General features: G+C 40.6%; 1 protein-coding gene across 10 annotated transcripts in view; it reads left to right on the forward strand.

The window, feature by feature from the left end:
• Zfh2 (Zn finger homeodomain 2) overlaps positions 1 to 27,966 on the forward strand; it is a 399,771-nt gene that overhangs the window by 68,443 nt on the left and 303,362 nt on the right. For all 10 annotated transcript variants that reach the window (XM_072017175.1, XM_072017174.1, XM_072017182.1 and 7 more), the window contains one exon: positions 19,249 to 19,299. The gene's annotated coding sequence lies outside the window, so the exon portion shown is untranslated. The remainder of the gene's footprint in view (positions 1 to 19,248; positions 19,300 to 27,966) is intronic.

Here is a 27,966-nt window from a genome sequence, read left to right on the forward strand (position 1 = left end):
TAACAGTATCACGGCGACCGATCGCGACTGTTACGCTAATTAACGATGTAGATCGTGCTTCCGGGTCGAGTGGGGCTACCATAAATCTGTAAACCGCCGTGGATTCCCGTAATTTATCAAAACTCGAACGAACGTCGTCGTCGACCTCCTCGTTTCCTCCTCCTCGTCGAGACGACGAGCGGTCGTTACGCGATGGCGCGGAATTATTCCGCGGAAAATAACCGTTATAAATTCTCTGAGCAATCCTATAGTGAAAAGTGCTGACACGGGCAACGCATTTCGAATCGAATGATAAATCCATCGGAGTTAAGTAAGGTTGGATATTAGTGTGTAGATGAGGGAGATTAGTGGAAGGGATGGGAGAGACAGAAAATGAAAAACAAGTCTGATATTAATAAGAGATCCTGATTTCTTCTAGCTTAACGAAGGTACACGTACGAACCTTTATCTGTGTTTATTTGTTGAACACATTGTATCGATAGTAAATACCATAGGGTACGCGTAAGCGTGAGCGTGAGGATATAATACAAGGGTGAGTTTGTATAAAGACGACAGCGGAGGGTGGGAGATGAAGAGAACCGCGTTGATTGTATTTTTCGAAATCAATATCATTAATGTGATACAGCAGAGAGTGGTTGATGAAGCCACCGCCCGTTGGGGTGAGAGGTTCCTGGCCACTTCTTTAATCGCTGGCTCTTCGGGGGTAGAAATTGAAACAGATCTGATCCGCTTTTCTCTCGCAGATCTTTATTGATTTAAAGTATAGGATGAAATTCCTGGTTACTAATTCTAACGAATTTGTGATTCAAATCACGATTAAGATTGGGACAAAAGTATTTTATATAAAACGCGAGCAACCATATGAATAATTTGATTCTGTCAGCATCAAACAGGACATTCGTACTTGTAACTATACTCTTTTAAATTAACAATCAAGTTTCGAGAATATAAAGTTTATCGACCTTTGATCTATTAACCTAAATTGCCTCAATCTCGATATTACTCTATCAGTAAAACTAAGTAAGTTCGATTAATCGCTTTTACCATCGATAACATCGATATAACATCCCCAACAAAATTTAAATCTGTCGGCGACATTAAAAGCAAAATAACTCTGGGAATATCGAGATCGTCCCGATATTTTTCGTCTATCTATCCGTTCATCCCGCTCGTGATTAGAGTGTCAACTCGCATTAACACTGTTGTAGATATCTGGCGTTCTCGTCACGCTTTATCGCCGCAGAGGCGCGAGGACGTTTCTTAGGTATGTAATTCATGAAAAGAATATTCAATGGAAATGCTACGGCCATTGGCAATGGATATGGTCGACGTGCACCACATTGCAATTTACGACGATCTAATCGCGGCTGAAGTTCAGGGCCGTACAAGTGTGCTCATGGTACCCTGGTCGGTGATCCCGCCCTTGCGATTGCAACCGGAAACGAGGACCTGTGCGTGCATCGAGATGCTGCCGGAACGCCATTAATCAGCACCGGAGACGATCGATCAATGTTTTTCGTAATTGGTGTTGCGTACGTTATAGTACATCGCCAACGATTAGTACTATTTCATCGATGTAGTACGATGCGTGGGGTGCGTGACATTTGACGAAATTTCTTTGCTATTTTGATCGGAACTGACGTGTTTTTTATTAGTAGACTGCGGATGTTTACGTGTCTATTAATTTGTAGTATATATAGTGTAACGTAATAGGCAAGAGTATATAGAATGTTCAGAATATAGCACTTTTAGTAAATAGTAATTTACTACACGTTATCTTTTTAGTTGATAAAAATATACATTTGCATGAATATCCACAGTCTGTTTATTAGTCAAAGTACATATTGCGATCGCGTTGTAATTTGTAAGATAACGTATAATAATATGTATTAGTTGGATTCGTAGGATATTTTAGAGATATCCTAATTTTAAGTTATCGTACTAAATACTTGTTTTTGTACTCTTTTCCGTTTTCAAGAATCCGTCGATGTTGCGGAATCGGCTATGTGTCAGTCGATTAACGTCAAGGGGAATACGTCGCACAATCAAATCTCCAGCCATAGACAAAGCTAATAATAAGCTTATAAAAGCTTCGCCATTATCGATTCTCCGTACTATTCATTGAAAATCAAGGATGCTAAGAACGATGGAGATAGAATCCTCTTCAATCTCATCGTATTCCAAATCACTCGCAAAATGAAGCATCTTGAAGAAAACTGAAACATAGCCACCCAACGTTATAACTCTTTTTCAACGTTATAAACTCAACGGTTGAATTATTAGCGCCGGTATAATGAAATTTTGCCCGGATTATTACCCGGTGACCTATGGTGGTGGTGCATCGACCGTAGAAGTCGACCTAGCGCAGCCACCTCCACGAAGAAGGTCGCCCTTGCGTTCGTGAACCTCGTCCACTTTCGACGAGGGACACTGTGCACCTTGGTCAGGTGGGTGTGAGTTAATTAGAGGCCATACTGTACAGTGGAGCGCCCCCTTACGGTCTCCGTTAGCGGTTTTCTAGCCACGACCGTCGTCAGGATGGAAGAACACCCTGAAGAGGGAGACGGGGGTGCAACGCCTGGCCTGTCGTGGTAATATCTAGTACGTGCTACGTGTCGACCGCTTATTAAAAACATCGAGCCTCGGCTGGCGATCCCCTTTCCAGCCGGAAAGAACCGCAAACATACACGTACGGTCGCATAAGTGCGCTTACATGTATGTACACGATGAGGTTACATGCGTGCATCGGGGGTTAAACTCGCGGCTTATTACGGTTCCTCGGACTTCGGCTAGGGAATTATTAACTTTCGCTATTTTACGACCAACGAAACGGTGTGGATATTGGCCGCGTTCGCGTATTTAAATTCAGTGAAATGCACGCTCGTGTTTTGCGAGTGACAGCGCTATACTTGTATCGCGACGACAACGATCGAATTTTGTGGTGTAAATAATATCGTTTCGGTTGATGTGATTATGGACGTTTTTGGTGTTGGATATTTGGCACGTGTGTTTCAAATCTTTAATGCGTGTACCTAAATATTAAACCGGTATGTGTTATACGCTTTTAGAGGTATTTAAATTGTATTCCTGCCGACTACCATTGATCCTGTTCTTGTAGTATTTCAGTGTCTTTAGTACGTGTTATATTTGGCGTTGTTCGTACGTATGGTAGTTTCCAAATATTCTGTACGTTATTCGATCGTCGCGCAACTTAGGCAAAAGTATCTGTAATTTTTCAAATTCTCAAAATTCGAAAGTTAGTAAAAATCTCAGGCTATTACTTCGTCGTGTAACAAAGTAACCTAATATAATTCGAGGAACTCGTTCTTCAAAAAACAAGAAAGCTGTATCCTAACAAGAACTGTTGCTACTTCCACTAAATAAGTATGTAGTGTACCAGCTTTCCCAAGATCTGTCAGGTTTGTAATGTCACTTTCGATGCGTCAACGTAATGATATTAAAGAACTAATTCGTCACGACGACGTAATCGATTGAATATTTAAATAATCACCGTTTAGTCGCGTGGCAATCGATAAATTTACGGCACGATCGGTGGCACTAGAAACCAACCCTCTTACGACCTAGTCGCCCCTCCACCGGGTAAACACTGCAGGAAATCGTAGAAACCTGGCATGTCACGGTTGCAGCCGCTATTACTGCCTATCCAAGTTCGTAATTCCACGTATGCACGGTGTAACGACGCTTTTCACAGAACAATAGAAACGGCACGAGCTTGTTTATCACGCTCCTTGCCGCAAATTTGCGCCTACACCGGAGAGATCAATTTGTTCGACGAAAGGGCCACGGTTGATTACATCCCTCGCGTCCATTTCGCTGATTACTCGCGCTTGCCGTCCCTTCTTAGCCATGCAATCGTTGAAATTTACCATAAACAATCTTGTCAGATAATTTAGATGACTTTTGGTAAGGGTAGCACGCGTGCAGGTTCTTACCGTGCTCTTAATTTTGTGTATTACTACTTGGGAATGGTACGAGCTCGGATGCGACTTTGCGCGTAATTATCTTTATGCGCTCGAGCGTCTGCACTTTGTTAACGTGTTTCTACCATTTTGAAAGAATTCTTTAAATTAGAAAATTCTATAGCTTTATTTGGAATTACATACTACTGCAACTTTTGGATCTGTCTATCTTGCTAAAGTGCTAGGAATCTCTAATACTAAAATATTTATTTAGGTTACATATCATTGAATTTTGAATATTTTTAATTTTAGCAGGAGATTGGCCCGATTTCCTTGGTAAATGGTTCAATTAAATGTGAATTTTCACTTCTATATAAGTAATATTGTAACACATAGGTGGTTGTATTTAGTTCAGTGCCTTTTTTAGTCTTTATATACATCTTAACTTTTCTATATCTTGTGGAACACACGTGTTTTTATACTAATACGTTTCAACAGTGACATACACGTAGAGAGGACGTAGAATCATTAGAGCATACCATCACAGTGAAACGTCGCTTTAAAACAAAGCTCGATACCATTAACACGCATGTTCCAGCGGGCAGAAACACCCGTATCGATATTCACCATTAATCACCAAGATAAATATCTCCGTGCACCCTAAACTATCCGGCTCGAGGTTCCGTTTCTTTCTGTACCGAATCAACGAACGAACCAACCGGCGCGCAGTCCCACTTGGAGCAGCTCGGTCAAGGAAAAAGTTATAAATAATATATTTCTCGATTTCGAAGCCTTACGCGGCGAAGCTTCCATCAGGATGGAGCAGCGTGGTTTCCAGCGTGATGGCGCAGCGGTAATGCAGCGTCCCTCCAGGGGGTTGGCGGAGTTAACGAGACATCATAAGGGCCAAAGTATAATTGCGTCAAAGGCGTATAACGGTAGTAATCGTACGGGCGCAGTCAGGCTGCAACGAGGTTCGTAGAAACTGAGACGAACGACGGCGGATAGTTCGACGGGGGAGAAACAAAGACGAAAGTATCGCTGTTCGCAGCGTCATAGGGGAATGAAACGAAATTAAGGAAAGAAATAATGCGATAGGAGAAAGTAGCGGCGACCAGAGGGGGGTTATCCGGTTGGTCGCACACACATCCACGCTGGTACGCCATTGTAACACTCTCTCATCGAGAAAGAAAGCTTGGTACACGTGTTGATGACCGAGACTCATCCCTAATTGCGCCTGATGACACCGTGTCCTCGGGGGTGAAACCGCAGAACGCTCTCTTCTTCCTCAGCTTCCTTCCTCCCCCTCACCATCCCTTATACCGACCATCCCCCGGTGGACGAACCCTCGCACGAAAAGGGAAAAGCCTGGACGGACGGGACATGTGTCGTGCTCAAGCATCCGGAAAAGCACACCGGGTTATCTAGGATCCGGACCAAAATACACGGCACACGTTCGAGGGTCGTTTTTTTTTTCGTTCTTCGAACCACGATGCTCTCTTCTGTTGCAAGGGCGACGATCCTGTCACGTTTACCTGGATAAGGGCCAGCTTTATTGGTCCTTTAGCGATAGTCTGGCTGTCCGCTCTCTCGCTAAACGCTCTCTTTGCATCTGGTTAGGCGCGACTAAAGAAAAATTTGATTCGAGGCATTAGTAAAGGTTAATCGATCGATCAACAGAAATGTGGTTCGATATATAACAGAAGATGTGTAATACAAAAAATGCACGGATATGATACATAGCACGTGACATAAAATATTGGATAATCCAAACACGATGTAGAGTGCCTAAATAAATATATAAAATAAGATATAGTAATATAAAATTTTGTTCGCGGAAAGAGGAATTCTATATGCAATACTCTTTAGGCTTTATCGTTGAATATTTTACACGTATATATATATTAATTCTAAAAAGTGTTTTAATTCTACGTCTGTTTCTCAACCTGCATATGCTTCAACATGCTAAGATCAACATAAGGAACGTTCAAACGATCAATATTATTGTCGATGTCTAAGATTCTCACTATTATCGTACGTAAAAGAGCCTCTAAATGATCAATAGATATTGTCAATACAATGTTGAGAAGCTTCAATATTGACAGTAATATTGACAACATAACAGCAATATTAACCATCTGAACGCTCCTTTACAATCCCTCTGTACACAAACTACCATCGATGTTTCGCCAAATATCCATCCACTGACATACAATGTAACATACGACCATTCGACGCTTCCACCTGCTCAACCAACCTACAAATTCGCATCAACTTCTCGCCACTCGATCATACCTCCACCCTCCTACCTCGAGAACGTGCCTTGGGAAGACCCCACGGATCTATCCAAACAAACGAATTGCCCAAGTTATCCCCGGCATCTGAGCGTTTTTAACAGGTACGCGGTCCGGGTACGCAATCAACGTTCCAACCCTGGCTCGCCTCGCCGCCTATTCAATTACGCCGGAATTTCCTGAAATCGAATATCGTCTGAGGGCATTTCCGGCGCGACGCGTTCTTAGAATCCGCCAATTAATCGACCGTCAGGCTGGAACGCAGCGCGACGCTGAATCGGGAGTGGGTTTTGGCTGGACAGAGACAGAGAGAGAGAGAGAGAGGGATGAACGGTGGGTCGGGGGTGAAGAGGGAGGGCTGCTGCATGGAGAGCAGCTACGTTATGAATACATTATATCTCCGGTTCTAGGGATGCTGGCACATGCGCCGACGGGGTGGCTCCACCCTGTCCTCCACCGGGACTCGCTGTGTTTCTCTCTTCTGCTCACCCACCCTACTTCCTCCTATTCCTCTCGTCGCTCCGCGCCGCTCTCACAGTCACAGAACCCTCCTGTCTGTTCGCGCTAATTATACATGCGCTAACCAACCCGCCTCCAATGAGGCCGGGCCTGTCGCCCTCTCTGCAGAGAGGGTTCAACCACTCTTGTCCTCACTCGTCGGAGTCTGGGTGGAGCATGGACCTATCTCCGTGCACGGCACGCTGTTGCTTTGCTTAATTACGCGGAGGCGTTAACTAGCTTTCGGCCAACCCTTGAACAGCAACCCTTTGCCGCGAACCGTAACCGTTGATTGGCTTTCCGCGGTATTGTGACTTCATTTCCGTCAGAGACAGGCTCGTCCGTTTGGCAGGATAAATTAGAACTGCGGGTTGTAAATTGGTGATATGAATATCGGTCTTTGAAGAATCACTGTACTAGAGTCGGAGATTGATTGTTTTAGGAAGATAGTTGAGTTTAATGGGCGTGGAAGAGAAAGCCATTAGGGGAAAGTTCGGAGTTTTTGATACGCGTCGTACGTGTTTGGGTTCTTGGCATAGCGAGGGATGGAGAGGGAGAGTGTTACGAGATCGTGAATATACTTTATGTGCAGCGGTTATAGCAGAGCGAGAAAGCGTCGTGAATCGATATCGTGGTCGTCGATACGTAGCTTTGGTACCCGTAATTTTTTTTCCGCTCGGTGTTAATCTTGAAATCTCTACGTCGAAGTCGTTTGATATCTTCTATATTGCTCGATAGTAATAAAGTTATACAAACTCGGCTTAGACCTTGAACTCGGAGAGGCACTTTCCAAGAGGTACAATGTTTTAATCGGTTGCCGATTCAAAAGTTTCCTACTTAACTTCGAAATTATTTGGTTTCTACGCTCCTGAACGTAGGATCGATTTCAGTCCGTTTTCTCGATCGCGCGAGGCTGTCCACGCCATCAGTTTCCCGTGGATAATTAACCGGGGACGACACACAAAGAGGCGTCCTATTTTATATTCATTGCCTTCAATCCCATTAGGAGCTATCACCGATTCAATATTCCTCCACCGCGAGGCCCCTGGGCTCGACTTAATCTCATATTCGCAAGACAAACACTCACCCTCCGGCGATCTTAACAGACGCTCCGCGGGAAGTAACGACCTCGCAATCTCCAATTTACGAGCGGACCGCTCTCCGCGAGCGTGCAGAGTACGCTCCTCGAGGTCAAAGATTTCCTCGGCTCGATCTTCGTTTCCATGGTGGAAATGACCGAGACGAGGTTGTGCCGGCGCAACGAGATAAATAAGAAGAAGCCCGAGGAACAGCCGGCGAGTAGGAATGGTGAAAAAAAGACAAAAATATACGAGAGGGAAACGAAGAAGGCCGGACTAGAGAGAAGACAAGAGGGGATTCGGAAAAAGCGAGGGTGAGAAAGAGAAAGGCAGAGAAAGGAGAAGAAGAAGGGTGGTTATTTGGATGGAGGGCGAAGCAACGGACCGAGATTCTCTCTCTCACTCACTCACTCTCTCTTTCTCTCTCACTTTGTCATCTCTCTCTCTCTCTCTCTTTTTCTTGCGAACGAAAGCTAGAGAGCCGCGGAACGCGGATTCGACAAATCGAAGTGTACCCCTCGTGCGAAAGCAGCCAGGTCGGGGGTGGAGAGGGGTTTCTCGAGGAGATAGAGCGTCGCTGCAAGTCAGAATAAGAGGGTGGGTGGCGGTGTGTGCCGCCTTCGACGCGCAGGCCCTATGCAAAATAGTAAGGCTGGTGGGGTGGCGGAGCCGTTCGAGACCCCCCAACGGGGCAAACAACCCCTTAGTTCTGTCGTAGCGGCCGCAGACGCCCCCACCACGTGTGTGTGTCGCGCGAGAGACGCCTCTCTCGTCGTCGTCGTCGTCGTCCTCGTCCTCGTCGTCGTCGTCGTCGTCGTCGTCGTGGCCGTCGCCGTCGTCGTGGTACGTCGTCGTCGTCGTCGTCGCCGACGGCAGCGCCACCACGCTCGTTTCCTTATTTCGTCACGATTTTTTCCACCGATCTCTCGATCCCTCGAACGTCCGGTGTGCGCTTCTTTCTGGTTCGTGTGAAAAAGCGCGCGCGACCATTTGGACAGCTCTCACAGTGAAAACGTGCTCGAGCCGAAACAACGACGCCCTCCCGCGATACGCCCGGCAAGAGGAACCCTTCCGTTCGGATGCATCCCTGATTTCAAGAGTAAGAGCCACGCTTGTCCCTTCCTAAAAGAATGTAGGAGCTCTTTTTCTTTTCGTTAAAAATATACATTACGTATATAGTGCGTGGTTCGCGTTTCTCAACAAACTGTAGTTTGGTGGTTCTGACGATGGTACGTGCTACCAAGAACGGTTTACTCGATCGAGGGTAGTAGCAGACGTGGTTCAATTTCGAGGTAGTTAATTGATGAGTGAGTTGATTGATTTTATGGCTCTGATCTCCGTAAAGGATGGTAAAGAATAGATTTCTCTGTTCCATTTCTTTTCGTGGTATGCTGATTTCTCAGCTGGTAAAACAAGTAGTCGTAGAATTTAAAGAAAATAGTAACGAAACAGTTATCGAGGCTGTGTTTTGTCCCTGGATTTTATAAAGTTGCTATTTTTATCATTGAGCGTGTGATTCGTTTGGACGTTAACCTTCTACGAACACATTTCGGTGAATATTTTACGATTCTGTTACAAGATGTTTTAACGTTCTTCGTTCGTTAATCCATTTAATATCATTCTTGAGTGTTTAATCCAATTAAACGTTAAATGTTATTCACTACTTTAGAAGCATAGAGATTCTCCCTTCCAAAACGAAATCCGTATAATTACACATCCATTCAATTTATCACAAAGCGATTCGCTGTCAGTTTTACACCTCGATGTTCGTAGTCATCACTTCCATATTTCATTCCCCAATCAAGTTCACGACGACTCGAGTTCTGTTTCTTAAATTCCGCTGATCATCTCGCAATTTTTCTCCTCCGAAAAATGTAAATTTCTTCGACGAGATATCTTAATAGCGTGACCATCGAATAGGCATGATTATGTAGAAACGAAAATTCACGCTACGAGGTCACGTCACAGTCATCCAGGTAATTTCAAACAATTATCGCCTTTATCCTTCGCTAGTCGCACGGTTATCGACTGCGAAATTAATACGATCCTCTCGATCATTAATCACCAAGCTTCCGTCTTCGATCGTGTAACCGTTACTCGAACGGAAGATCGCGGCCTGGTGTTCCGGCAGCGACGATCCACGCAGCGTGAAGTCAGCCACGGAATTACCTTAGCAACCTTGAACTAATAAGTCTCTCTCTCTGGCTGGCTGCAACGACGTCGCGGCGCTCCTAGACGCGTTAAACGAGAAAACGTTCGACGCGTTCCGGGGCAAGTCTGATCGCTTTATGGACACCGATTCCGGAAAGTCGTAAAAATGCGGCGATTTCGGTACCAGGTACATTTACGAAATCCTAGGATCGCATAAATCTTCGATCGCTTTCGAGCGGAATTAGCGGTGTAATTATCGATATTTATTGGAACCGCTCCTCTGTAAATCTCTTTTGGTACTGTTAATTGCTTTTACACGGTTCATTAGGATTGACACATTTTTTCTTCGTATTTTATTCGTTCGTTCGATCGAGATGTTTGCAGCGCTTGTCTCTTCAAACCTATGAAAGTATGTACTTCGTTTAAAAATTAATCGAATCGATGGCTAGTTCTCAGCGTTTATTTTAGTAAAAAGCTCTCAGGAATTTTTAGTTGGAATCTCTCCAGTGAATTTACTCCTTAAAAAAGATTCGTACAATTTTTACGATCGAAATATACGTGTTAAGAATGTTGTACGTTAAAATTGGTATAGACGCGTTTTCTATGACAGAGATGGTACCAGCCATCTTGTTATATCGACCAATACGATTCGATATTATTTTAAAACCGTGTAATTTGACGCGTGGTGTGAATTCCACTGATTCTTAATTAAAACTCGTAACGCGATTAAATGGTTTTAAGTTATGCAACGTGTTTACGATATTGGTAGTTGGGGCTCGATCAATGTATTTTAGTTGTTCAGAGAATGCGATTGAAATGTCAGACGAAGGATACGATGAATAATTGCCGCTTTTTTACTGCTTCAATTACGTCACCGAAACTATTAATACAAACTTCTTATTCCTATTTTGCAGTAATTGCCAGACATGTAATTAAAGGAACATCCATGCAATTTAATTGCGAACGTAACGTATAATACACACATATTACTTTCAGTTCGATCTTTACTCTGCGCGGTATTATATTTAACGAACAGCTCTACAAATAATTTACATTCTTCTACTATTCTCGTCGTTAAACAAACAACAACAGCTCCCTGTTTAATTTATTACACCTTTATTTTATTACGGTGGATGATCAAATGATCTTACGATGTAACGAAAAGATCGCAGAATCCATACTCTACAATTTTTAACAATTTATATAAACTCTAAAACACTTTGTATAACGAAGAACTCTTCAATTTAAATACATTTTCTCAAATAATTGCCAATTTCGTAACCATCATCGCAATAATCTGACTACTTGTTGTATAAATAACAAATAATGCAAAGACACCAGGAAATAAACAGATTAGTCAATGACACTCGGTAAAGAAAATCTTTCATCGACGATTGCATCTCAACTGTCACAAGCTAATACAAAATTACACAACACGTTCGATCAGCTTGAAACTCATTTCTAAAATCAAAAGGCAGTTTCGTTGACATTTCCTCTGTCGAAAGAACGAAGGAGGAAATCTAGCACTAAATCAGCCAGCCTTCTATTGAATTAAACAATTTCAAGGAACGGTGTGTACACTCGTTGGCTCATTAATTCATCATTCGTCCGGAGCGGCGGTACCAGCTACCAGAAAGCATCACGAGAAAGTATTCTATCAATCTTGTTACGAGTTTCCGTCGGTGTTGCGCGCGGCAACGTTTAAAAGAACAAATTCCAGCCGACCATTAGAGACGCGTTCCGTGACGGGCGTCGATTCGGTGGTAATTACACAGTCACAGCAGCGAGTAAGGAGGGGGCAAAGGAAAAAGAAGACGCGGAATCGATAGGGAAAAAGACGATCAAGCAGCGTGATTAATCGCCGATCAATTAAAAGTCGCGGCTATGCGACGATTGCGTCACGCGTCAGATTCTCTCATTAATTAATTATTAATGGCTTGCTGTAGTAATTACCGATGCAAATCAGCCCTCTAACAGACACTTCCACGTGATTGTTCGTATATTATCGTTGGAAAATTTCATAATATCGCTTGCACGCGCGAAAACGATCGTCAAGGTAGAAGGCGATCGAAGAATTTCCTTTAGATAATTATCGATTCTCGACTCGATTCGATCATTCTCCAGATTTACGATGAGTTAAGTCTTGAACGAATGGTTTTTCTAAATCGAATAACATACGTGTCACAAAGATAGGTGTCATAAAGCTAGACAAATATAATTGTCGAAGATCCTCCTTTTAATTAAATATTTTTATTTCACTAAATCTTTGTTGCTATTAATACTATTCTATTTTTAAAGAAGTCTCTGTATCACGAGGTTGCGTAATAGAGTATTTACATTAGAGCTGCAGATAGATAGTACTCGATGAATCGGCGCAAAAGTAACACGAATTTCATTGGAAACGCGTATAACAAAGTTCGATCTAAAAATATCTGAAGAATTCGATGCAGATCGTGTCGAACTGCGTAGGTAGTTATACTCGGTGCAGTTCATTTCTTCTAAAATTAAAACAATCGTGAATCCGTGTTTTTTCTTTTTCTTTTTTTTTCTTTTTTTCCACTGACGATTCTTCTGCGAAGTAGAGAGTAGTGGACGCCGAGACGTTGGCTAAATATTCGTCGCGTTGGAGCGAAGGCTACGCATGATTATTTTTACGAAATCTTTGATGGCGCCACGAAAATTTCCACGCGTCTTCGCTACGATCTCTCTAAACGGGCCGGCACGCAGCACTTCGAAGGCCGACCGATGATCATTAGTCCTTTTCAGGAAACAAAGAGCCCGCGAAACCCAGACGATACGGTCGGCGCGATAGTTGAAGTAACCAGGCAAACGCGAGAGTCGTTTTATTCGCTGTGGCGAACGAACACGGCAGAGAAAACGCGCGCGGCACACCTCTGCGCGCTCGCGTCGATCATTTTCGCGATCTACGATCGATCCTGGTCCGCCACTGGCGGCAACCAGCTACGGCGCGCAGCGATAATTACGATAAAACCGGCGCCGGCAAAGCGGAGTTAATTATTCAGTGCCGTGCGTGTGCCCACGTCCTCCGTGTCCCACAAAGGGAAATGCCTCGAGGCAGTTGCCCTTCGATGTTGGATTTCGATAGAAGAACAACGAGTGCCTTTCACCTTTTTCAATTGCTCATAGTTCGCGTCTTTCTGTTTATCTTTCTGTTGCCGTGTATCTATAGTTTCACCTTTTTACGTATCTCCGTATTTTCGAATGATCGAGAGTTTGTCTTTCGCTGTAACAATCGTGTGCGAAATATTTTTTCTTTCGTAATGAAATTGAAGTGTATTTAGTATACCTACGAAAATCAAAGGGGAAGGGCATTGGTCGCGTTCTCCGCGTTATTTTTTTACTTTACTTTAGTTGCACTAAAAAAAAAAAAAAAACAAAAAAAAAAAAACAAAAACGAAGAATTAAGAAATGGAAACGATATGAAAATATGCAGAAATATGTGTATTTTACTAATAGCCGAGTAGAACACGACAGGAACATAATCGATAAATCAAAACGGTTGAGTAATTTAATCTGACGGATTAACATAGTTTCGACGACAATATTTGTGTTCGTTGCTTCGGTATTGTTTTTGGCATACTCGTACAAGTTTGTACGGCTGTGTAATAATAGATTTTCAAAGCTTTGCGGATTTATTTGTCCCTGATTTTTTTTTTTTTTTTTTTCGTGGAACAGTTCGTGCAAGTGAAACGCGCGTTTTTCTTTAAGCTTCCACGGCGTAATGAAAATAAACGGAACGCTTTTGTGTTTAATTGTTCTCAATGGTTTGGTTGGTGGTTGTTTCGAATATGTGTCTCGTTTTTCGTGCGAATGTTGGCTTTGGTATAAAACTCGGTTGCTTGGAATTTCTGGAATTTATTCAATCCCTGTCGTACATGTTGTAATTCTTTCAGAGTTACGAGATCGTTAGGTCTCATCTTGATTACGCCACAGGTACAACACATTAATACGCGATTGAGATAGAAGTAGCAGACTCGAGAAGTTTTGTGCAACTTCTTTATCCTCTATAGAATTTGTAATATTTATAGATGACAATTTGTAGATGGTTAGTTCAACTTTTATTACATATGATTTCCTCGTTGAATAATTCACTGCGTAAAAAAAACACAAAGTTATAGTACGTGCCTCGCATATTTTTCCAACTTTAAAATGTTTTATATAAAAGTTACTTATAATCAGAGGTAGCATATTTTAGCGTTATTGCTTAGATATTATTAGCTATTCTGACGCAGTAATCGCCACACACGTCCTACATTACTAATGCATTCTGTTTTACATGATCGTTATCTTCCAATCCCCACGTATTCATCGTCGGCACAACGAAACTACTACAGCCTTAAAACGTACTCTTATTTCCAATTTACAAAAAGAAGCGAAGGATAATGCAAACGTTATTACCAAAACTCGAAAACCCAAAGAATCTTTAGAATCTTCACGAATTCAGCTCGTCAACGATCGAATCTCCAACCATTCGAACACACCCGCGATCATTACCGACTAAATTAAAAAAAAAAAAAAAAAGAAAAAGCGAAGAAACGAGAAGAAAGGAAAACAAAAAAATCATTTCTCGAAAAGCTTCGAGCAGGACGAATTCAGAGATCGGTAACGATCGTGGGGCAAATGATCCACGGAGGATTCAGCAGCCTCCGGGAGGGACACCGCGGGCGGTCCACGATCGGGTAAGAACGAGGAGGAAGGCGCTAGGATGACGGAAAAGGAGGGTCGCCTCTCGAGTGGACGTTGTACCTCGCGAAAGAGAAACAGAGATAGGCAAGCTATGAGGGAAGGCGAGGAGAGAGGAATCTTTTACGGATCGACTACCAGAACGATGAAATCGGTGACGGAGAAAGGGGCGGACGTAGGCGGTCATTTGTTGCTGTTTATTAATTCGAGGCGAGGCGAGATACGTCCACTTTGTGCGGTTCGGTTGCTCGTTTCGCCCACGCATAAATTTCTCTCTATGTGTTTCTCTCTCCCCGCAATAACGCGCGCACGTAGGCCACAATGGCGCGCGCGTCCGCCCGATGATAATGCAGGACATCGTAAATAAAATATGCCCCGATGGCCTGGCGGTAGGTGGTGGAGGAACGAAGCGGGGGAAGGACCTGGTCGAAATTCCGGAACGAAGCTTTTTCGTAGCGGCGAATCGGTGATTCGTGGATCAACGACGAACAACCGGACGAGGGCCGAAAAGCATCGTAAAGGCGGTAATAAAAGCGTTGCTACTAACATGTCGCTCGCGCGGCTTTTTATTGGCCAGGAAGGACAAGACGTTACCTCCGCCCGGATCTGGCCAGGACATTGTTTTGAAAGGGAAGACACCGTGTTCTCTTGTACGTCTCGCGAACTCGCCTCTGCAATAGGCCTGTGTAACGTTGTAACGAGCTTTTCAACGATTTGGAAAGTTCGTGGCACGTTCGTTTGCTTGGATGTACAAGAACGGTGATTGTGAACTATGGTGTGGTAGGAATCGATCGTAACTGTGATTTAAAGTACAATGTTAAAAGCGCTGCGAGGTGAACATAGGTGGAAAGCTTGTAACGCTGATTTTGATTCCGAGTGTACGATCCTTTTCGCATTTTAAAGGCTTTTGTATTTTCGGAACAGGGAATAGAAGAAAGCAAGAGAATTCTTCGTTGACGAAGCGTTAATCGATATCTGGTGTATCGCAATTAACGCGTTAAGAGTAGCCATTTGGAGAAATAAAACTTTTAGAAACAAAATAGTACAGATTTTAATGAAATACTAAATATTACTTGTGGAATATTAAAACATCGAATACTTCGCCAAGACTCGAAAACGTATTATTCGAAATATGGTAGCACCATATTTACGGATTACGATTATTACGGATGAGGTGTGTTACGTGTTCGATAATAGCCAGTGCATACACGACAGATAACTCAACTAAAAGAGTTATCGCTAAAAAAACTACCTGTTTGATATCGTACATGTTGAACCAAGCGTCGTACGTACTTGTATGTATATCGCAGCTGACAAATTAATATCGCCGGTTCGGCTCGTCCAGAATCAACGCTGCAGAGCCCTTATCGCGATCGATCGAACAGCGTCGAATTAATTTCGGTAGCACCTGTATCGATTATAAGAGAACGTTCTTTTTCTCTGTCTGTCCGTGATCACGCTCGGAGGCAACATTAAAAATAACCACGGTATCGGCCCTCGTGCAACGAACCACCCACGTCTCTCGGTCTCACATTACGATCGCGTATCTCTTTTAATACGGTGCTTCGTCGAGAGGGCATTATGCGAAATTTTTTGAATTTTCAACGAACGACGCCGCTATTGACGAAAATAACCACGCTTGCCCTACCCTCCGCCATCCGTTCCATCGGTAACCGAAGATCTGGCCAGCGTGCAAATCACATTTATTATGCGAAAAATAGAGTGGTTCGTTCAGAAGCTTTGTCCGACCATCACAATGAGTTTTACCAGTGCTGATTATCGCGATCTCGTAAGGAAAACTGGAATGAATAAGACACGGGATTGCTCTTGAACGCTACTATTGTAATTAAATCGCTGGTATGCTTCGAGGAAGAATACGGATTATAGATATCGTTTTTCAAGAAGAATGTGCTTTCGTAAATTTTTGTTGCAACGATTGACACGACATATCAAGGAATTATTAAGGAATATTAGTCCTTTTGTTACGAATTGTCTTTTATGTCACCTATTAATATTAGTGGAGTGTTTAAATCAGTAACGTTTAGAATACGTTTATTATCGAAGTCTTTATGAAGGTTAGGAATAGATGACGATTTATTATGAAAACTACAGGGACTAGTTACGGCATAAACCCATTAAATTAGCATTTGGTTTTCCAATTGTGAAGAAAATTCGTAGATGCACATTAACATTCATAAACTGAAGAAGAATGGAATCTTTTTAGCTCTGTGCATATTTCTGTTTCTTTTACGCATTTAAGCATTCATAGAATCGAAATTGTCACAAATTTATTCTATACAAATAGAAAAATTCTATCTAGTCGATGAGACAATTCTTTGATTTTCTTGCAACAATTTAAAATTGTAACAAAGCAATCATACCAATTTATCAGACAAGATATCGTTATACGTAGGTATGTATTTGTTCATTAGTCTACTATCTTATTGAAGAATAATAAACACCGTAAGCATACAGTTTGCAGCGAATAGCAAGACTATACAGAAGGAGGTCAGCTATACATTACATCCCTCACGATGACGAATTTGACCTTAAGCGACCATTTAATTTTGGACGAAGAACAATACACGAAGCTGCGCAAATATTTTTACATCAATACAGTAAGATAAAATAATACACCTTCGGACTCATCAGCTTTCGTTACTGAATCAGAGATCAAAGGATCTCGAAATCAATCTCCAAACTCCTCCAAGCTGCCATTTTATGATAGAAATACGTAGGATAATCTACCCAAGTATGCTAAAAGCAAAAAGTAAGAAAGCTAATTCCATCGTTTTATTACATCCTGGAACGCGATAATAGGACAAATATCTTTAACTCAACAGTTTGATATTGTTTGAGATTATATGAAACCCGTCATTTTCTCTTCCATCGAATCAGTTTCTTCGTAAGATTTACTCAAGACGAATCTAACTTAAAAAAATCCTTAACTTGGAAAATTCCAAGAAACCACGAGAGAAAAGAGAATAATCGTAACCCAAAGTCGATCGAGACATTTCGATTGGAATACCGGAGACGGATAACAAGATCGAAGCTCGAGGCTGGTTCCATGCCCGCGGAGAGACATCGATGGTTATTATGAGCAACACCATGGGGACCCGTAATATAGCCGAGGCGTTGCTGTAGGTCCGCCGCTTCTCTCCGCACGCACACCAACCGTGGACACTCTCCTAACGGCTGTAAAAAATGATTCTCGCGGCGAAAGACATGTAAATTTATGAAGGCCCTCGAGGCCCCTCTTCTGCCTACGTCCCTGCCTCCGACACAGATGCATTGTTGCGCTAACAATTAATTAATGTCGCTTTAATTGTACCTGCACACCATGCTGGTCACACTTCCACTTTGTTTCGTTTCCTTTCGTCTCGCCTCGTCTTGTCTCGTGTCGTTTCTTCCTTCGTTGGGTTTGGTCCTCGATCTCCTTTTGTCTTTGCACTCGGTCGAACGCACGAAATTATGCTGATCAGCCGGTGCCGTTTCGTCGTATTGTTCTTCCTCGAGGATACCTCGAGGTGAGTATTTCGAGAAGCGTGTCCCTTCTTCGTAGCCACATTGTTTCGTGGCGAACGCATTGTGAACGCGTTGTGGACGTCGAGGCGGTGTTTGCTAATGTGGGACACGTGGTATTGTTAGGCTGATTGATAATTGTTTTTTTAATTAGACCCCTCGGGGAACGAAACTCATTACGATTCCGATGAATCGTTTCTGACGACGCGTGTCGACCGTTCGCCGGATGTGAAAGCGCTCGGAATTTTTCAAACCTGTGAAATTGCGAGTTTGAATCAGCGAGTTGGCTCGTTGTTCTTTTTACATTTTGAAAATGTTATTTTTAACTCTGTGGCGAAGAGGTTTTAATTCTTCAGAAGTTTTGCGACCTTTTGCTATTGCAGATCTGTTTGCAACGTAAAAATATAATAAAATCATAATGATGGAATTATGAAATAGCGGGCTTATTCGTGCTACTTATTAACATTTCTTCACGCTACAAACGTGTAAATGAATTTGACAATGAATCTTCCAAATAAAAAACTACAAAACTATGATACAGAACATTTCTTAAATCATGTTGCTACGATTTTGTGACACATAAAAATTTACAGTTTCCATATCTTCTATTTCAATTGGTGGAAAATTTACGTATTTCCATCTTAAGACAAAGAATTAATGGTCATATCCAAATCAATTACCTCGAACTTTGTTACAAATTGCAAATGCGAAAGCGCAGGCCAAAAGTATCGAACGTATTATTTCGATCCATCTAACTATAATCTCGTCACTCTAAACGTATGCAAGGTACAATGTATATCACTGGGCGATGATCGTTCGCCTGCAGCAAGCATTTCCGCGAACAATTTTTGCGCAGGATGTTGCGCTTATCGCGCGAGAATCTCGCCGGATGATCGGCGACGCGTTTAAGCTTCGGAGCGTCATAATCCAGTCGGTGAATTTCACACCTGCGCGATATGAGCATTAATGTTCCCAGGGTTTGTTATGTTTTTCACGTTACAAGCGTGTGTTCGTGTGTATTTTCGACGGTTGTATTGGTGCACGTGGTGTTCAACGTATGCTCGTATTTTTCTGTTACAGGATATAAGGGAGCGGAAGGAGCGTAGATGAGTTCTACTGTCTGCGTCCTCGGTAAGTCGTGAACAGCGAATATAAAGATAATATAAAATGTCTCACGACCGAGCGCACGGGGTCTTTATGACATGCACGTATTATCCAACCTGTACAGACTTTCATTTAACTAACGAGGCTGCGCCTTTTGAAATTTATAAATGTCGCGGTGTAACGTTACATTCCTTTCAAAATGATACGAGCCTCAGGAGTTGGCTTTAGTTATGAGCTGATCGGTTTTATTTTAACCAATTAACTTATAAATTATATCTATAGCTATTTCGATCGTCGGGGATAATCTTCTTTTCGAAAGATTTGTTGCTGCTTTGGTTTGGATAATTGAATCGGTAGGTACGAAACAAATTACGAGTGAAAATCAAACCGATGCATTCTACATGTAAATAACCACCTATCCTTAAAATTGTTTATAATACATTCGTAAAAACATTCGACGCGTGTTCAAATATTTCGTAAAGCGCTATATCCTGACCAGATTGGTTAATCTTAAATTTCTCTTAATAAATAACAGTCTATCTTAATAAAGATGTCTTTGAATCTGATTAGAAAACGTACAACAAACGTCGTTAAAAAAATAATAGGGAAAATTTCAGCGAAAAATTATACTCGGAGTGTCGACCACAAACCACAACTACCCCCAATCGTACGCTCGGAACCGATAATCTCTGCTGAACTTACGAAGCGACATCGGGACAAATTTTCGAATGGAAACGATTCCTCGCGAGACTCCAAGCCAGTCCCGTATCTCGAAGAAAGAAATACAGATTCGAGAGGAGAGTAAGAAAGAGACAGGAAAGACTGAGACGTGGCAGCAAACTGTGGAAGAAGGAAAGAGGCGAAGGATGAAGGAGACAGGCCTCGGTTGCCGGACTACCTCTTCTTCCCCATAAATACGGATTTAGTCGCGCGGTTTACGAGCGAAAACGTGTCGAGCTTCGCGAGGCTGGCCGCGCCTAAATTATTAAAGTCGTAAACGATCGAAATCGTCGTTAAGCGGCGCGCGAAGAAACCCATCGGACCTGCCTCCGCGTCTCCACGACGACGACGATCATTTTTCCCGGGCGGCGTTTCATTGTTGGACCACGGCTAAGCGGAGCTCTGTTGGTCGCGTTGCACCGTCCACGACAATAAACGGGCTTACTCTTGAGCGAATACGCGCGACCAGCCGAGCCTACTCTTCTCGCGACCATGGTGACGTCCGAACCGAGCATAGATCAGACTGCAGGGTTATTGGCACCGGTAATCTCGAATGGCGCGAGTAATATCGCTCGATGAGTTGTTAACGCGAGGCGTTACGCGAATAAAATATTCCGCGTCGAGATCGCCGTCAGATTTATCACCAACGCGTTCCACGCGCGGTTCGCCCACCAGAATTTCGACCCCGCGCGGATTTTCATCGTTCGCGCGTTCTGATTAGACACTGTGTATGTTTATTATATATATTTGTATATATTTAAAAAATTACTTCCCCCCCCCCCAAATTATTATATTTTTGGGAATACGATCGAGTAAATAAAATTTAAGTGGAGAATTATTTCACCTGCTAGATGAGTCGTATTAACGAAGATGTTTTCTTTCCTTCTTTCATTCAATAGCTGGTTTCTACTTTTCTATTCTAATTTTTTCTTATCAGGGACATTTTTCATCCGACCGTATTCCTTCGGGAAGTATGTAGTTATTGCGATTCAAATAATTGGCGCGTTTTATTTGCACGCAACTCGAATTCATGCGAGTAAGTAAATCACAGATGCTGGAATGCCGCGTGTTTCGCGTTAAATATTCGTCATAAATAATTAAACGCTGTTATCAGGAAATAGCATTTCCTTACGATTTCGAACATTCAGCAATAAAATAGGACGAATCGTTGAAATTTACAGTCGTTTATAGCATCATAAATTCTATCCGCTTTGGCTGGGTCTTTGATAGATATTTTAAGCAGAATGCCGCGATAAACACGTTTACTTCGCGGAAAATGCAACGAACGCTATTAAATCTACTGTAATTATTTTTTCTATTTTTCGGCCGTGTTCTACTTCTTTCTCCCTCTATTTTCGCACTATTGATTCAGTACTATGGGTGGAAAATATTCGATTAATAATAATCTATCGGTTCTCTCGTCGTTACTTTAAAATATCTTTCAGAATTTATCTAAAAACGGAGCTGTTTAAAATAGGATTTTTAGAAATCGGAATTTATTAAATGTAGGAAAATTAGCAAACGGTATTTTAATCTCTGTTTGATATTCTCTAATATATTCCTATATCAGAATTTCATTATATAATTAATTATTTTAGAAGATTCATTAGAAGATCTTGCTTGTATCTATACATTTCGTTTCAAATATATAAAATCGTTCCTCTCGATAAACTCTTTTACCTTTTCTGTCAAACGATTTGACGAAATTTCTATCTCACGAAAAAATCGTATCGTCTGTCAACGAAGCGTCTTAAAAAAATAAAGTATGCAAATGATGGACAATAAATAATGAACGTATGAATACTTACCATTAATAATCTTTACAACATATGCTTCGTTAATGATCCTATACGCAATTAATAATCCATGTTTTCTGCATTGCACAATATTGCTAGTTGCCTTCTGTCGCCTTATTTAGTTCATTAATTTCCGACTGAAAGGAAACGGGTGCATCGTTTCTCAGAAATAAATATCCTCGTACAGTGTCGCCGTAATGAAAGCAATTTCGTACAATCTCGTACGTAATTCCGTGTAATTTTCTGGCTTGTAATATTTTTGTCCTTTTTCCGTGGAATTTAGAGCACCGTTTATGGAAATTAAGAGGATTAAGGTTGCCACTGTACAACAGTTAATGATCTCTACAGGTACTCGCGTTTCTTGTCCACCGATAAGATTTTAATCGCGTCGATCCTCTAGTAGGTAACGAGCAAAACGTTCGTTCGAAGCTTCTTCTACTAATTAACATCGTGCCGCGTATAATTTTCTCGCGCCATTCTGCTCGCTTTGAAACACTGACTGTATCAAAATAGCAGGTACAACGCTTAATTAATCGGTGGAATTCGTGAAAAAGCAGGCAGAAGCATTTGTAAATATAGGTTCGAGAACTGGTCGTTTAGCAATATTTCTTCAAATTTATTTCATCAGAGGCTTCTCCGGATTAACTTCTGCTTACGAAATGTGATTCAAATGTAAATTCTTCATTTTGGTTCGAAATATTAAATTAATTCTTATTTATGGTATAAATAATAGCGATATCAATGGTTATAAATAAAATATCCATTTTCAGAAAGCCTCTATTCCAAAATTTGGCATCATTGTTAAACATTAAATCTCAATTTAAATTAAATGAAAATCGTTGTATTTCGTGTTTGTTAAATAATTTCCAACAAGATGTACGTATAATTAATGTATAATAATAGGAATTATTCGTTTCTATAGAATATTATTCGTGTAGATTAATAAAATATTAATAAAATATAAATAAAATCCTAACTGAAATAATAACTGAACAAGTGTGTGAAAGGCAGCTTTAGCAGCATTATTTAATTTAGTCGATTCTGTAGCAGAACAAAATCGTATTTTTAGTAATAAAAATATTTCGTTATCTCGATTTTTTAAATACCGGTTGTCAAACACGAGCAAATCGCGGAAGAACCGACTTAGTATTGGTAATATTAAAACCTCCGTGTACAATGTTATTAGCCAAACGTAGGTAGTACACTTAATATATTCTGTCTATCTGATCGAAACGCTTTAATTGCGAGGTGATTATCTGCCATTATCGAGTGACTAACGCCGGTTTTGTTGCTTAAAACACCAATTTACGTAATCAAGCTGAAGTCGAACGTTCATTAGAGACGGAAGTCAATAATGACGTAAAAGAAACGCGCAAATTTAGACAGGACAAGCATAATTATCGTTTTAATGAACCGTATGGTACAGAGGAAAAAATTTTCGTGGAAGAAGATCAAAATGTCGAACCACAATCTTAACAAAAAATTAACGAGAGAGAAGATGAGAATTTCACTGTAACGTATTTGTTCATTATTACAATATTCTCACGATACGGATTTTGATTTAAGAATGCGAAGTAAAAATCATGAAATTTTTAAAAAAATATAGAAAATAATAATTCGTGCAATGTACACGCGTAAAACTTTATTCGACACGTTTAAGTTCTACACGAAAGTCTTCTGTTAATAAATACATGAGTCACGTACAATACCATAAATTAAAAGGCAGAGAAAAGTGACCATGTTACGAACATTGTCCTGTAAAACTTCATACTTTTTTTTTAAGTTGGTCACTAATCACATAGCTGGCTAACGAGTTTGAAAAGTCTGCAAGAAGTAGAGTTAATTAGTTTGACTTGCGAGATTCTTGTTTAGTATATCTAGGTAGGGAAAATCCAACCACGAGTGAACGTGTTAATAATCTATTTACCATTTAGTTATTAGAAACATTTGCAACGGAGCGGTATACTTTTGTATGTTAAACGACGTTATTCTTATCTTTGATACGATGGAAAATAAGATCTGAATTTAAAGTACGTTGTTTAAACAACTAACGCTTTTCATGAGACAACGATTTATCGAAGACGCGTGTTCGTAAAAAGAATATCGTTTTTGGAAAGAGAGAGAGAAAAAAAAAACACGAATTCGACATGGATGAATGATATTGAAACGAACAAAATACGTGTCTATACGTGGGAAACGAGCAAACTGATTGTTAAATCGAGGATCACAAAGTGTTCGCAGTCACGGGGTCAGAATTTGATGAAGCACATTGATCACTCATCGGACGAACACTCATTTGACCACTTTTATTTCGGATGATCGCGCGAATGACCTGTGTGAAACTAATCCATCATCCGTTTGTATTAGCGATCAATCACGTCAAATGGCACGGTTTTGAAAGTTTGCACTGAAACCTGGATAAAATGTTCGCCGATGATAACGATCTTATACCGGCGAAATAAATCTTTCGATTAATGTAGCTTAATTGCGGTAAACGAGAATATCGGTATAGAAATCGTGTATCATATTGATTTGTTAGAAGAATTTTTTCATGCAAAGTTGCTTTTTTTTTCACGGCGAGCCATTCGTTTCCATTTGTCAATCACGTTAAACGATTAACGTTCGTAACTATCAATAACCATGGCGTTAACCTACGTTTATTCCCTCATAGATGTAATTTTTCTTTATGAATATTCTTGAAATTGTTTATGAAAATCCAAAGATCACAATATACCCACTAACGAAATTGACACTTAATCATTTTCTTAGCTGCTTTCCTTCGTTCACGCGTATCGCACACTGCAACCGTACATGTAGGCACTCAAACATCGATCGAAAGTAATTTTATCTCTCGACAGCATTTCTCGTTTTGTAATTCACAGACATTTATTAATTTTCCAATTAACGATTATCTTTCCAGAGCCTTTGATTACAATCGAACGCTATATTATTTACATATGAGAGTAAAACATGCTGAATTTTCAAAGTCGCAAAACAAAATTATTTTAATCGCGCGAAAATAAAAACTGACGACGACATCGATTAAAAGACGCAAGAGTAACCTTGCGAGAACGCATTGAACGAAAAAAGAGAACAGACAGGCGCAAGAATGTTTAAAATCACGCGAGAAAAATGTGGTGAGTTTTTAAGAAGAAGTCCATTATGTATATTATATTTTAATCGTTATTAATGTAGAATTATCATATAAATTATACTTATCATGCAAATCGTTGCGGAAAGCGGAAATTGAATTTTTATCGTGAATCGTGTTACTGACAAATTAGTTATGGTTTAACGTTTTACGCGCTCGACATCCGCGTCATGGCTGTCAATGAAATTCGTCACGCTCTTGTAAACAGCTTATGCAGTGTCTCTTATTCGTAAATTTCGCGTCTGTATCTCGAAGATGCGGCGTCGTGTTATTCCGTTAGAGAAATCGTCAATCAATCGAATAGAGTAGTCTGTCCTCTTTGTTGCAGATGATATACTTATATAGATTACTATCATTATATGCAATGAAATCTTATGTAGTACAAGTAGGTATTTGGATTTTCACATTATTGTGCGATGCAGTGACGTGTAATTTACGCTTTTTTTCGTCTTATCTCAAACAACCATATCCTATTGGCGATAAGAATAAAATATACAAGAAATTTGTTAAATATAGAACAAATAAATAAATCTAAGAGCACAACAAGGTTGGAAAGTATGTATGTAAATACTAAAAGAAACTTCAATAGGATTATTGTTCGTTTAATGATTTTTGATCATTATTTAATAGCCTTAGAAGGCACCGTTTTTCATTCACTTACCTTATTACCTATAGTCGCTAAAAACTTGAATGAGCGGATCGCATCGGATAACCAACCAAACATTCTACCTTCCATTAATTTAGATTGCTTATTGTCGACTATTTTTGTGCTTTATACACATTACGAACGATTAAAAGTATATGACGTTCTGGCTAACGAATAATGTTTAATCGAATGAAACCTCGTTTAATCGAATCAGTCAGTTGATTGTAAATTTACTTTACCTTGCTACCAGGTCTATTTTTTCGATTATACAAAATACCCCGGGGTCTTATAATAAAATCTTGATAAATTAAGTAAATCCCTAAAGCCATTATATTTGCCATTTTTTGATTCATAAATTATATCGGTCATAAATACAATTCAATTTCAATATCACATTAAAAATCTGCTAGAAATATTTTCGATACATAATATCGGCATCAGGCCAAGTTTATAATTATTCGAAGCAAGCAACGAGCAATCTTCGCTTCTCAATCTCGATATAAGACAGCAAAAAGCAGAAAAAGTAACGTTTTAACTGTTCCTATAACAAACGATCCATTCACTGATAAAAAGCAAGAGAAACGAAGAGACGTGGGAATTAATAAAAAGCGGCGCGCCGATACCGCGGTTTAATCATTCATCGGCCGTATCGATCCTGCTGGAAAGCAGAAGTTTATGGATTTTCCCGCGCGAGCACACTGCAGGTCTCCAGCACGTCTGAGATTAGAACCGTTTCTGGGAACGTTGCGTGGCTGGATTCGCGTCGATCCTCCTTGTTACGTATTGAAGATAGGTGGCACGCACTAGGTGGTTGACTACAAAGAAGCGAAATCGATTTGCAATTGAAATCCCGCGCGTCGTGCAAGTACGTGGCCGCGGGTTATCCTATTACTATACGCCAGTGTATACGGTCGTTTCTCTGAACCTGGATAGCTTCGATAACGGACCGAGTAGAGATGATGAAGAGGAACCACACGAGATCGAGAGTCGTTCGACTGCATTGCGAATGATCGTGAAACCTACCAGGTTGCTGACCCTGAACAGGGATATCTACGGAATCAAAATGATCGAAGCGATATGATCTTAGTTTTATTCTATTTTTTATCATCGTGAATTTTTAAACTCGTTTGACGAGACACTAAACAGTTTCATTTTTTTCGTCTTCTATTTTGTATTATATCGAGTTTTTGAAATTTACGGTATTTTACGGTCATTTGGTAAATAAAATAGTAATTTGTAATTTAATTATAAGCGTGTGATCTACTTTCCTATAGGTTATCTTGATCTTTTACGTTTTTTCTTTTTTTTAATTTTTTATTCTCAAGCAATTTGACGTTTCGAGGTTCGATGGCAGTGATGGGGAACATATAATGATCAGGAACTTGTTGAACTTTTTAGGAAATACACCTATAATATCATCTTTTGTACGGTGCTTAATATCATAACTGGAATTATGTAATTGTTATCGTTGTATACTTGTATGATCCTAATGACTGCTTGCATCATTCCACGAAGCTAGAATTCTTGCTCAAGTATATTTAGGTTGAGAATTCAGAGTAAAGCATTAATATTCATGAGAATGGAAATTTCAGTTTTCCTTGTTCGATTATTTGCAGGAGGATAGAAATGCAAAGGAAGAATTGATGCCTTCGAATTGAACGAAGATATAATTGCTTGCATTAGAATTTCCACGAAAATCCGCCACGAAGCGAATCAAACTCATTTTCTAAGTAATTTCTGCTGAAAACAAAGAAAGATATCCTTTTAACGGAATCCTATCGATGTTGGGGGAGAGAAAAAGCGTCCAGTAAAAAATGGAAACAGAGTTCGTGTAAAGGCTCTCTCTAATTTCTCCTACACGCACTTAGTCTTCGAAAACAGACACGTTGATCCCCGAATTAAGAGACTCGAGGGGCTGAGCACGGGAAAGTTTGGCTTGGAAGCGTCGAAGAAAAGTCTCTTCGCCTTTTTCTTGCCGCGTCCCTGCCTTTTTGTACGAATCAAGGTGGTTCTTTAATTGCTTTTTGTTGCGCTAATCGATCGCTAGACATTTCAGTTTCTCGTTCTTGCTGAAACGGCCGAATCTCGAGATGCATGTCCATTGTTACGTCAAAATATTTCGATCGATAACGATTAATCCGTTTTTGATCATTTTTCTGAATCGAAGAGTAATAATTTTTTTAACGATCAACTCTTACTCAAGGTCCTTCGATTTTGCAGTTCTTTCTATCTACAATTTAACTTAATAAATGGCATTTACTTACGTTTTTAATTACAATCTCGTAGATAACAATTTTTTGGACGTTAATTTTATAATCGTTATATTATAGATTATCGCGATAAAAATCTTATTTCCCTCATTCAAGGTCGAAGGATTCAAT

The sequence above is a fragment of the Bombus fervidus genome, chromosome 14, assembly GCF_041682495.2.
Source record: "Bombus fervidus isolate BK054 chromosome 14, iyBomFerv1, whole genome shotgun sequence".
Classification (NCBI taxonomy): domain Eukaryota; kingdom Metazoa; phylum Arthropoda; class Insecta; order Hymenoptera; family Apidae; genus Bombus; species Bombus fervidus.